Source organism: Henckelia pumila, chromosome 4 (genome assembly GCF_033568475.1).
Source record: "Henckelia pumila isolate YLH828 chromosome 4, ASM3356847v2, whole genome shotgun sequence".
NCBI lineage: Eukaryota > Viridiplantae > Streptophyta > Magnoliopsida > Lamiales > Gesneriaceae > Henckelia > Henckelia pumila.
The window spans coordinates 156,738,604-156,752,830 of NC_133123.1; positions in this window are offsets into that span (position 1 = coordinate 156,738,604).

Consider the following 14,227-nt stretch of genomic DNA (forward strand, 5'->3'; position numbering starts at 1 on the left):
GTATTTTTACTCATGTAATTTGCATGTGTTTAGTTTTATTTATTTTTGGTCTTGTTATAGTAAATTTTAATTTGTAGTCATATAACTTGTATATTACTTTTATTTTCAGATCATTTAACTTGAATGTTCTTTTTATTTTTTATTTTTCTATCCGAGTTGGGGGGGGGGGGGGGGTCTGTATATGCTGCCCATGTGTTGCATCTAAACGGGTTTTTTTTTTTTTTTTTTTTTTTTTTGCATTTGAGATGTTCGCGTGAACATCTCAAATACAATAAAATTTGGGTCGTTGGATCCCCAATCCGTCACTATCCGAATGTGATAGCATAAAAAACACCAGTTGATCGTGTTTGTCTATCATGAAAAGTTCGAACAAAAATAAAATTCATCTGTTAAGTATCGCGGTTCAAATGATTTTTTAAATCGATAATTAACCCAATATTTGAAAACTAATATCCAAATTACAAATTAATATGTAAGTTGACTACGGACATGAACCATCACACTCGCGAGTCTTGCGAACGACTGGACCGGTACTCTCTGGAGTTGCGAAGAGGGTTTATCACTTTATTTATCTTGTTTATAAGTGATAATACTAACAGTGTGTTTGGATGTCTAAAAAATGGAATTTGGAATTGGATTTGGATTTGGATTTGGATTTGGAATTGGATTTGGATTTTAAAATCCATGGAATTGAAATTCCATTTTGTGTTTGACAAAAAGTTAAAATATATTTTGGAATTTGATAGTATAAATTTTGGATAAATGATATTTTATAAAAAATTATAAAAAAAAAACTTAAAATATATAAGTAAAGTATATGAATTTATTATTAAAAATAATTTTATTGCTTTATAAACTCAAATCCCGTGAAATCCCGTGAAATCCGACCAATTTTGTCAAGATTTTACTTAACTAATTGAAATCTCATGAAATCCCACCAAATACCAATCTCGTTTTGAAATCTCAAATTGCCAAACACTGAAACGATATTTCCAATTCCAAATCTCACCAAATTCCGTACAATTCCCGTGATCCAAACACAGTGTAAGGAATGTTTTCAAATTAAGGTCAGTTTGAATACAAAATTCATTGTTATTGGTTTTTTTAAAAAAATTAAATAAATACAACTTTTTAAAATATTTTTATTTAAAAAAAAAATTAGAAGCGACTTTAGCGTTTGGATAAATATTAAAAAAAATAATTTTTTTTAAAAATAAAAACAGAAGCAGAATCCAAAAAATAAAAATTTTTGGTTTTTTAAAAAGCAAATATTTGGACTTAAATAAGTGTTTCTAAGAAAAAGAAATGACTATATTAACCAAACGACTAAAATTTTAAAAAAATAACTTTAAAAAAAAAAAAAAAAAAAGCGCTTTTCTTTCATTGAATTCTGTAACCAAACGGATGACAGTGAATAAGCGATAATGGTTAGATTTACATGTTTGAGAAATTTTACTTAAAGAAAAAATAAATAAGAGACAGGCTACCATTTTCGGGTACCCGATGGGTTTGGATAGGGTTAATTTGGGTAGTCAGATTTGCTACCGATAGATCGGGTTTATTTATTATTGTTGAAGGAGAATATTATTTATTAAAAAATTAATCCCATGCATCCCCCATTTAAATTTAAAATCCAAATAACGTGTTAAACCTTTTGACTAAAACTAAAATAAAGAAATTTATAATGATTATTTCTGATTACCTCCTGTTAAGTGTTAACACGTTGTTTATTTGATATATATGTATTTAATTTGTTCCCTTGGATGACACGAAAAATCCCATTAATGATGAAATAGAAAAACTTATTATTTTAAACATATGGTCAGAGAATCCAGCTGTATTGGTTGAAATAAAATTACAAACACAAAAACTAATGTGATGAAATAAAAAAGCTTATTATTTTAAACATATAGTCAGAGAATCTAGCTGTATTGGTTGCAATAAAATAAAAAAAAAACACAAAAATTAAAGTGTAACGGTTTTACGGATCAATTTATGACACGAATATCTTATTTGAGTTACACATTAAAAAAAATTATTTTTTATGTTAAATGTATTACTTTTCATGGAAAAAATCTCGTTTCAGTCCTAAGTGTTTGGACACATTCCCGGTTTACTTCTAAATATTTTTACGATCCTGGTTTCGTACCAAATATTTCACAAAAGTTTTCGGTTCAGTCTTAAATATTTTTACGTTCTCGGTTTCGTCCCAGATATTTTCCAAAAGTTCTCGGTTTAGTCGTAAATGTTTTTCCGTTCCCGATTTCGTCCCAAATGTTTTCCAAAAGTTCTCGGTTTGGTCCTTCCATCTACTCGTGGGTTAAACTAACATAATACATCACATTTCATTCACACGTTGACGTTGTAAAAGCCCCAAAACCCCAAATTGAAATTCTTGAATTTCGTTTCACTTGTTTCATAGTTTTGTTTCTCACTTTGTTCACAATTCTCTGTGTCATGGTTGTTTTTTTGGCTCCTCCTACACCGCAAATGACTATCACATGGACATGGTCATCATTAAAAAACTCCATGATTTTTTCCTCGACTTGTCTTCTGGATTCAAACTCCATAATGGTTTATCATAGATGGACACTATGGATGGTGGAGGACGGAACAAGCATAAACGATGGATTCTCATCTTTTCGGAGTTTTTCAATGCCTTGTGCAGTCCTCTTGGCATTCTTGCCCACCGAGTACCACACGATTATACTCCAAACCTTAAGATCATCGTACCCTCGCAAGATCCCCGTGGCCTCTTCGAGCTTCAGAGTTCCTTCATTTGACCAATCGATGACAACATTCATAGCTCTCTCCTCATAAAGACGAGCATCTTCAAGTCTTTGATCCATATCTTGTATTTCTCTCTCCAAATAACGGATTTCATCTCGCAGTCCTTGAATGTTGTCTTCGAGTGACCACGGACCACCAATAACCAACATGGCGCTTGACTAAAGGCCAAAGGCCATCGGTAACCAGAGATTTTTCAACTTCTTTGAGAAAGAAACAAAACTATGGAACAAGTAAAAAGAAAGTTAGAGATTTCAATTTGTGGTTTTGGGGCTTTTACAACGTGTGAATGACACATGATGTATTATGTTAGTTTTGACCCACGGATAGACGGAAGGATCAAACCGAAAACTTTTAAAAAATATTTGGGACGAAATCTAGAATAGGACTGAACCGGGAACTTTGGGAAACATTTGTGATGAAACCGAGAACGTAAAAATATTTAGGACTGAACCAGGAACTTTCGAAAAACATTTGAGATAAAACTGGGAACGTAAAAATATTTAGGACTGAACCAGAAATGTGTCCAAACATTTAGAACTGAACCGGGATTTTGCCCTACTTTAATTGTAAGTATGGATTGAGTTGACCCGTTTCAAGAATAAAGATCCGTGAGATCGTCTCATAAGAGATCTACTCAAAAACAAATTGTTGCTTAACAAAATGTTCATATGGTATTATATACATATGTAAAAAAGAATATTAGTACTCTCGTGCACACGTTTCATGCCTGTAAATTTTGGTTTTTTAAAGAAAATACAAAAAAAAAAGTTAGACTTTATTTTTTAAAAAGATTTAGTATTTTCATAAATAAATGGTCACTTATAATACACAACAAATACATCAATATTAGAGGTGTGTGACCTTTTCGTAATAAAAAGACATCAAAATTCTAAAGTCACAAAGTTAATGTCTTACTTTGCCGAAAGAAGACGGAGGTTCAACAGATATGGTAGCTGCAGAAATCAGATTGATGCTTGTCTTCCCTCACTTCTGTTCGTTACAACATATAAAAAGATCGGCTAACAATGTGGCACATAATTTGACTCGCAAAGCATCGATTTTATCTTCTAGCTTTGAATATATCTATGATTGTATTCAGGGGCGGCCCTGCCCCAGTACGGGCAGGGCGCTTGCCCAGGGGTGGGGCCCCAATTTATTAAAAAAGTATTGTATATAATATAATTATTATGTATTAATAATGCTCAATCAATTATTAAAAATTTATTATATTATAATTGTTATCATAAAAAAATCAAAGAATACTCATGCATATCTACAATAAATTTGTCTCCTAATTATATATGTATGTTCAATCTTTGTTTCGTTTATTATTTCTCATTTTGATATTGTTTGTCGTCGATCGTCGATCTTATTTGCCCTCAATGATCATCGACATTTCTAGCATCGGGTTCTTAGCTTGAGTTGTTCGAATAATTTATTCTGTGTCTGTAGGTGCGCTAAATTTTGACTTATTAATTATTCAATTTAATGTTATTTCTTGTTAAATGTTAATATTCGTTGTTAATTTCATGTAGAAGTTTAAAATTCTTGGATTGAGGGCACAAATTTTGAAATTTAATTTTGAAAATTGAGGTTTTTGTTGAATTTAATTTTGAATAGCTAAAGTAACTGCTTATAAATTAAATTTGCATCTGAATTGTGAATTTTGATAGCTTATTGTGATTTTATCGGGATAATTCATAATTACGAAAGATAATTTCATATAGCTTAATTATATTTGGCTTTTCAAATTAATATAGGAGACCCCGTATTTTAAACTTCGCTTAGACCTCATTTTCTTTAAGACCACCCCTGGTTGTATTCCAAATTGCCTCTCCAATCTTGTAAACAATTATGATTTAATCCCTTAATCTATATATGTGTTTTATTCTAAAAAAATTTTAATGTCTTGGTAAATAAGATAAAATATATTGGCTAAGAAAATATAAAGACATATAAAAATTAAAATGTCTAATTTTTTTAATAACGTAGTTTTTGTGTGAATTAAGTAAGGTTAATTATAATGACAATTTTATCTTAAAATTTACCAAATAATTGCAAATTGATTGATTAAAAGGCTTCTACTATAATACTATAGTATAGTAAGATGATAAAATAAAACTAAATCAAAATAAAATATGGTGAGTAATATTTTAAATAAACATATAAATCAACACATTTTTCATTTAAAAGCGATAATTCGCGTGAACAGATTGTTCACGTAATTAATTTTTTTAAATTTAAGAAAATCTTTCAAATATTGTTTATGATTGATACATCATTTAGCTATTTTTTAAACTTAATTATTAAAATATGTTTGCTGTACAAACTTTTATTGAATGAAATAAAGAATATTTTTGTCAATTCATTAAATTACCAAGTTAGTTATTTTGATGGTTGACGCTTTATTATATAGTATAGAATATAGATAGTATAGATGTATGGCTTTGCAATTTTTTCATAGGAAAATTACAATTTTTGCCGTATAAATTGGTATATGTTTTTAGATATTAGTCTTGTAAAAATTGTTAATGTTTAGTTTCCATCCAACAACTTGTAATTTCTTTCCCTATTGGGTTTGTTCGTTCTTTTCTTTTTTAGGCGAGAAATCACTAAACCCATCTAATAATATTTATTTGACAATGCGTGGATAATGAAAATAATCACATGAACAAGGTGCTCATTTTTCTTTTGTTAACTTTTATATCTTTTTTTCTTCCCTAGACTACTTGAAGTAGGAAGCGATACACTTATTAAATTATTATTGTTCTCACATGCAAAGATATCGTTTGGTGCAATAGACGAAAATAAGACGAGCCACAAATTTTTATTCATTTTATATTTATTTCACTTTTTTGTTAATTACTTTTTCATCTCATGGATCATAATGTTATTGTATGGGTTGGAGGAAGCATCACTCTTAGTACATGTGATTAAGGCATGATTGATTTGATATATATGTGTACGTAATTTTACTAGTATAATTCTTTTCAGAACATTTTTTTGCAATCGAAAAATACATCTAAGATATTATATAATAATAAACATAATAATTAGGACTGACATACCGGATCAAAATACCGAGTTTTGGCATACCGTACCGAAATTTTTTCGATATACAGACATTTTTTCGGTATACCTAATTTTTTTCAGTATCTATACGATATCAATATGAATTTTTTCCGTACCAAAATTTTAGAATATTAGCATCGGTATCGGTATGCATTTGTTTCATACCAATATTTTTGATATGATATACCAAAAAACCACCCCTAATAATAATACATATAAGTACAAAGGTGGGGTATGTGCCTTTATGCATACCTTGCAGGATTTTAATATTTATTATGAGTTTTCCTACAACTCAAGTGATCATCTAAACTTTTGAAATCATCAAAACCACTTAATTTTCCATTACCCGTACAAAAGGTTGTTCAATCAAAGTGATAAAGATCCGATCAGATCAAACTAAAACAAACCTCACCCACCTGAATTATCTCACTTTCATAATAGACAAAATAGAATGTTCAAGATTCTGTGCATCTTAAATGCACAAAAATGCAGATCAGTAGTACTGTAAAGTCCAAAATCCACTAACTCGATCAATACTTTTAAAATGATTTCATGATGTTATGTCCTTTAATTATTTTAAGTTATGATTAGTTTATATGATTTTATGTTTACGTCTAATATATTTTAATGTTTTCGAGTAAGTTAATATTTTCAGGTTGAGATTGATCTCAAGGTGAGAAAGTTTCTAAATTCTGTTCGTGCCAAGGTTAATTATTTTGAAACCATCATTCAAGAATATATGTATTTTTAGTATGAATCTATGGTTTATGTCATGTTTACGCATGATTCATGTGGTATGAAGTAGATCGTGAATCGTGATGCGTTACGGATGTCTTGGTTATTTATGTTTTGAGTTTTGTGAAGAAAGAATGGACAAAAATCAGAGTTTTGAAGGTGTGTGTGAGTGTTGGTATGAAATTCGATTTAAACCATTGAAAACGGGTTGTTTTTGTAGAATATTTTGAAGTATGTTATGTGTTTGATCTTGGATTTGCAATATCTATATGTTTTCTGGTGTTTGGGAACCCAAGAATGAGCTAGGAATGGATTTGGTCTCGAGGGGTGAGTGCGTGTTGATGCCTGATTTTTCAAGCAACGGGCTGCGCGCTCGAGCGACATATTTTTTCGCTCGAGCCCAAGCATTTGCACATTTCCCGCTCAAGCGGCCCCTTTTGGCCGCTCAAGCGCAAAAGGTTCTGCTCAAAATTTTAAATTTTTGCCCTTCAAGTCAGAAAATCAATTTTATGATCTTTTAAGCTCTTTTAAGTGTTTTTAAGTTGTTTTATTGAAAAAATTTCAAATTCGAATGTCCGGGACGTACGTAACGACTCACGTGGATCGATTATGTTAAGTAATGTATGTATATGACTTTTTCACTCATGAAAACTATGTTTAATACATAAGCATGATTTTTAATCATCTTTGGCAAGCATGATTTTATCAAGAAAGGTTTTACGATCATGATATGATGAAGTATTGAAATATGATATGATGATGAAAGGATATGATGTCATGATGATATGGTATGATGATGCATGAAAGATATTTTGATGGTGTATGTGGCATTATGGTGGCAAACGAGATGGAAACGACGGGATTTGGACTTTCGAGATGAACTCTGGAAGGGCCTATCCAAATACGGCTCAAGAGATAAAGGAAATGGCTCCTAGGGATGAGCTCCAAGGACGGTCTTTCCAAATGCGACTCAAAAGATAGAGGAATTGGCTCTCCGGGATGAGCTCCGGGGATGACCATTCCAAATATGGCTCAAACGACGGTTGCCCCGTATTGGTCTATCCATATTCGCCATTTCATCTGCAGCACTATTGGCTTCCCAGACTCCCTATACACCTCAGACTTGCGCCAGAGTGTGGCTGAACGTACATATAATGTTGAAACTTGAAAGCAAAAATATTCTTCCAATATTTTTCTTCATTAATCAAACGATGTGCATGTTGATGAGCACGTTAACGTTCATATATTCTGTTAGGATCGAAATAGGTGTGTAGAGGGGGGGGGGGGGTGAATACACACTTAAAATATTTTAGAGCTACAATAGCTCATTCTTGAAATGTTAAAAAAATCAACCGAGCATCGATGAATTATATCGAGTTTGGTTTTCAAACTAAGCGGAATACACTCGAAATAATCCTTCGTAGAAACCGAATAAACATTTTATAAATCATTTGAAAGGATGCAAGTAGAAATGATAAAAAAAGTTTGGTTGAAGCATTTTATCAAATACTTTATATGTAATATTTTGGTGTATAAAAAACACATAAAATGCTTCAACAATGCATCTTAAAACAGTGGCAATAATAAAGTAAATGCAATAAAAAAATAGACACGAATTTGTTTATGTATGTTCGAAGCTCAATCTCCTATGTCATTCCTTCTTTCACCTCGAAAGGATCCATTAGAAGACTTTGATTTATACAAACTCATTTGTACAAACTCAATCCAATTTAAAACTTATCCAATACCTAAACAACAACTCCTAGCCACTCTCGATTGTAGGTCTCAACCTCACAATCCGCATATTGTTTAACATCTCTTATGCCAAGACTACAACACAATGTTTAATGTCTTTGTGCTAAGACTCACTCAACTAATCTTTGAAGCTCATCTCTCTTGTATATTTGTGAGTGATCGTGTGTGAAGAACTAAGTTGTTAATGCTCAAGAATTATGATGATGTTCTTCACACGAAGGGCAATGCTCTCAACTAGCTAATTTCTTCAAGTAGACTACCCACAATTTGAATCTTCATTATCTTCTCTTGTTTTGCCTTCAAAGTGTTGTATTTATATATCCAAAAATGATATAAACGTTAGATTCAAGAATATGACCGTTTGGGATGTTTCTGGACATTTTATGAAGTTGCAACAGTCATATTTGAGTAGCTGACACTTTTCTGAGTTTGAGCTGAATTTACTGTTCATCGGGCTGGTTTGACCGATTCGATCTGGTCAAACTCATCTGGTCTGGTCAAGCTTTGATCTGGTCTGGTTCATAGTTGATCTAGTCTCTTAGTTGATCTGCATCATTCCAATTGATCTGGTTCATTTATGATTCGATCTGATCTTTTCACTTGCTTATAGATCTTGATTCACTGATTTCTGGGCAAGGTGATGAACATGAAAGTTGTATTCCTTTGTCTTGGCTTTCCATGGAATCAAGAATCGCTCAATTTTGAGTATGTATGTGAAAGATATACTTGAAATACTAAGCTGTGTCTGAAATTCTGTTCTGCAAAATTTTAGTGCAGATTCCGAAACTTCATCTCGATTTATCAGCTTCTTACGCTCCGATTCAGATTGAGCTGCTGGAAAATAATTTGTAGATCATTGTCTTATCTTCGTAAATCATACTGAATCATCCCGTTTGGATAATCGAGCTGTAAGTTATGGCCAAAATACCAGAGCTGATCTGTTTGATCTGGTTGTTGTAACTTCGATCTGATTTGCATCCAGCTCGATATTGCGACCAAATTTTCGCCTTGATTGTAGGAAAACTGTGTTCAGATCAATTAGAATTGATACCCGGTGTAGCGGAAGTTTAAAAAATTTATTTTATTAATATGGAACGATTCCATATCTGGGTATCAAAACTTTCACGATTAAATTTGTGTAAGTAAAATAAATAATCACAATTAAATATTTTACCTTAAAATCTCGAAGCGAGATTATGGACACCAACATAATTTAATCTGCTCTTGTTGTATATCCCTGGAACTGATGAACGAACGTTTCTTCAATCAGGTTCACGAATAGAAAACAAAACCCTCTGATTGACTGCACTAGAAATCAATCATAAGTTTGCGTAGAGAATAAACAGATATGATCTGTTAATTCAGATTGTAATTTTTCATAAAAATCACAAGCCGAATTTTCTCCGAAAGGGACAGAGGATTTCGAAAATCCTCTTGAATAATCTAGACTGATTTTTGAAAATTCAAGACTGAAAATCACACCAAATTTTTGAACACTGCAGCCCTATTTATAGATAATTTCTAGTTATAATTGTATCAGAACTCTAACTCCTTAAAGCCCACAATCCATAACTTAAGCCCAACAAGCCAAGCCTGTTGTTATAGAAATTAATATAAAATTCATCGTGACTCCGATTGATAAACTGATTTCACCAATGTGCACAGAAACCATTTCTGCATCTTTTAGAGTCAAGATAATTTTTCTGAATCCGAATTCAGTGATTTTCAAAAATGTCCATCCCTATGTCATTTTAGGAAATTCCACTCCCTTTAGTTAAGAAGTCCAACTTCTCTTTCATTAAATTTAACTCTTTAAATTTAACTATCTCTACGGGGTTTTAGTAATCCATTACTTGTGTAACCCTCAATGGTTCAGGAATACAGCTAGCCGTGGGCTCATAACTCCTTGTGACTCGGAACAACAATTTTCGACTTACCCATCGAATCATGGTAAGAGCGCCTAGCAACATCGCCCCATGATTCCCTAGGTATTACTGATAGTGCCTGCAAGAACCAGTAGATTTTGGTTAGCGTACAGTACGGTCCCTTCAACCAAATATCCCGATCGAATCAACAACCATTGGTATATCGAGAGTCGTTCGAGATTCGATAACTATGCATAACATCTTGGAGATCAAATAGTGACATCGCATGTGTTACTAGGAAAACCCATTAACCTAAAACACATCATGTACTCTGGCCAGAGATTCGTCACACTAATATCTCCTCAGATCGCATAGGATATCCACACTCGCAAGTATGTGGTGAATCCTTGACAACAAAGCATCGACTCCTATATGTGTCGTAACTGTACCCAATCCCGACACCTGATGACCCCAATAGAGTCGGTAAATGAGTCAAAGTACAGTACTAGCATATAGAGTCTCAATGATATTTCAAGTAATAAGGACTAATGGTGTATAACCAAAACCGCGGACTTTATCCACTCGATAAGTGATAACCACTTGGAAAGTCCGAATAGGGTAGTTCGATCATTCATCATATGAATATCCATTTGCATGCTTTGAACATCTCTATGTTCCATACCAATGAAACGTGGTACTCGGCATCGCAAATGCTAGTCTCAATCTCGAGTGATCCTTATCCTTATTTGCGGACGGCTCAATTGACTAGGAACTGTTTAGAATATACAGTGACTATAAGATGTGTTTCATGATAGCCATCCCCATGTGCTACCACATCTTACATACACTATAGTATATTCAAGGTCTTTATCAAAACAACAATAGTATATCATAATATAACAATATGAAGAAAGATAAAGTCAATGCCATTATAAAAGTGTAAATTATATTAAACAAAAGATTGTTTTACATAGAGTCATAAAAGCCCTTAGCCACAAGTTGGATAACCGGGCACCCACTCTTTCAATCTCCCACTTGCCCTAAAGCCAACTACTCATACTACGTAATCCCATTGCTTCGCGATGTTTGTCAAACAATGGTCCTGGCAAGGGCTTAGTAAGCGGATCAGCGATATTGTCTGTAGAGGCCACTCTCTCGACACTGATGTCTCCTCTTTCCACGATCTTCCGGATGATGTGGTATTTCCTCAGTACGTGTTTGGACTTCTGATGAGACCTTGGTTCCTTTGCCTGAGTAACGGCACCCGTGTTGTCACAGTACACCGGGACTGGACCAACAGCTTCAGGAATTACACCCAACTCTTGGATGAATTTCCTTATCCAAACCGCCTCTTTAGCAGCAGCTGATGCTGCAATGTATTCTGCTTCAGTGGTGGAATCCGCTGTGGTGTCCTGCTTGGAACTCTTCCAAGAGACAGCACCGCCATTGAGCACGAATACAAATCCAGAGGTTGATTTCGAGTCATCCACGTCACATTGGAAGCTAGAGTCGGTATAGCCTTCCAACTTCAATTCTCTCCCTCCATAAACCATGAACAAATTCTTAGTCCTTCGCAAGTACTTAAGAATATACTTCACGGCTTTCCAATGCATTTGACCGGGATTGGCTTGGTATCTGCTCGTGACGCTCAGAGCATAGGCCACATTGTTGGAAAACTGTGTTCAGATCAATTAGAATTGATACCCGGTGCAGCGGAAGTTTAAAAATTTATTTTATTAATATGGAATGATTCCATATCTGGGTATCAAAACTTTTACGATTAAATTGTGTAAGTAAAATAAATAATCACAATTAAATATTTTACCTTAAAATCTCGAAGCGAGATTATGGACACCAACATAATTTAATCTGCTCTTGTTGTATATCCCCGGAACTGATGAACGAACGTTTCTTCAATCAGGTCCACGAATAGAAAACAAAACCCTCTGATTGACTGCACTAGAAATCAATCAGAAGTTTGCGTAGAGAATAAACAGATATGATCTGTTAATTCAGATTGTAATTTTTCATAAAAATCACAAGCCGAATTTTCTCCGAAAGGGACAGAGGATTTCGAAAATCCCCTTCAAATATTTAGAGTGTAATTTCGAAAATTATAAGACACAATGTGTTTGATTTTCGAACCCAACACCTCTATTTATAGATAATTTCTAGTTATAATTGTATCAGGACTCTAACTCCTTAAAGCCCACAATCCATAACTTAAGCCCAACAAACCAAGCCCGTTGTTATAGAAATTAATATAAAATTCATCGTGACTACGATTGATAAACTGATTTCACGAATGTGCACAGAAACCATTTTTGCATCTTTTAGAGTCAAGATAATTTTTATGAATCCGAATTCAGTGATTTCCAAAAATGCCCATCCCTATGTCATTTTAGGAAATCTCACTCCCTTTAGTTAAGAAGTCCAACTTCTCTTTTATTAAATTTAACTCTTTAAATTTAACTATCTCTACGGGGTTTTAGTAATCCATTAGTTGTGTAACCCTCAATGGTTCAGGAATACAGCTAGCCGTGGGCTCACAACTCCTTGTGACTCGGAACAACAATTTCCGACTTACCCATCGAATCATGGTAAGAGCGCCTAGCAACATCGCCCCATGATTCCCTAGGTATTACTGATAGTGCCTGCAAGAACCAGTAGATTTTGGTTAGCGTACAGTACGGTCCCTTCATCCATATATCCCGATCGAATCAACAACCATTGGTACATCGAGAGTCGTTCGAGATTCGATAACTATGCATAACATCTTGAAGATAAAATAGTGACATCGCATGTGTTACTAGGATAACCCATTAACCTAAAACACATCATGTACTCTGGCCAGAGATTTGTCACACTAATATCTCCTCAGATCGCATAGGATATCCACACTCACAAGTATGTGGTGAATCCTTGACAACAAAGCATCGACTCCTATATGTGTCATAACTGTACCCAATCTCGACACCTGATGACCCCAATAGAGTCGGTAAACGAGTCAAAGTACAGTACTAGCATATAGAGTCTCAATGATGTTTCAAGTAATAAGGACTAATGGTGTACAACCAAAATCGCGGACTTTATCCACTCGATAAGTGATAACCACTTGGAAAGTCCGAATAGGGTAGTTCGATCATTCATCATATGAATATCCATTTGCATGCTTTGAACATCTCTATGTTCCATACCAATGAAACGTGGTACTCGGCATCGCAAATGCTAGTCTCAATCTCGAGCGATCCTTATCTTTATTTGCGGACGGCTCAATTGACTAGGAACAATTTAGAATATACAGTGACTATAAGATGTGTTTCATGATAGCCATCCCCATGTGCTACCACATCTTACATACACTATAGTATATTCAAGGTCTTTATCAAAACAACAATAGTATATCATAATATAACAATATGAAGAAATATAAAGTCAATGCCATTATAAAAGTGTAAATTATATTAAACAAAATATTGTTTTACATAGAGTCATAAAAGCCCTTAGCCACAAGTTGGCTAACCGGGCACCCACTCTTTCAATCTCCCACTTGCCCTAAAGCCTACTAGTCATACTACGTAATCCCATTGCTTCGCGATGTTTGTCAAACAATGGTCCTGGCAAGGGCTTAGTAAGCGGATCAACGATATTGTCTGTAGAGGCCACTCTCTCGACACTGATGTCTCCTCTTTCCACAATCTCCCGGATGATGTGGTATTTCCTCAGTACGTGTTTGGACTTCTGATGAGACCTTGGCTCCTTTGCCTGAGCAACGGCACCCGTGTTGTCACAGTACATCGGGACTGGACCAACAGCTTCAGGAATTACACCCAACTCTTGGATGAATTTCCTTATCCAAACCGCCTCTTTAGCAGCAGCTGATGCTGCAATGTATTCTGCCTCAGTGGTGGAATCCGCTGTGGTGTCCTGCTTGGAACTCTTCCAAGAGACAGCACCGCCATTGAGCACGAATACAAATCCAGAGGTTGATTTCGAGTCATCCACGTCAT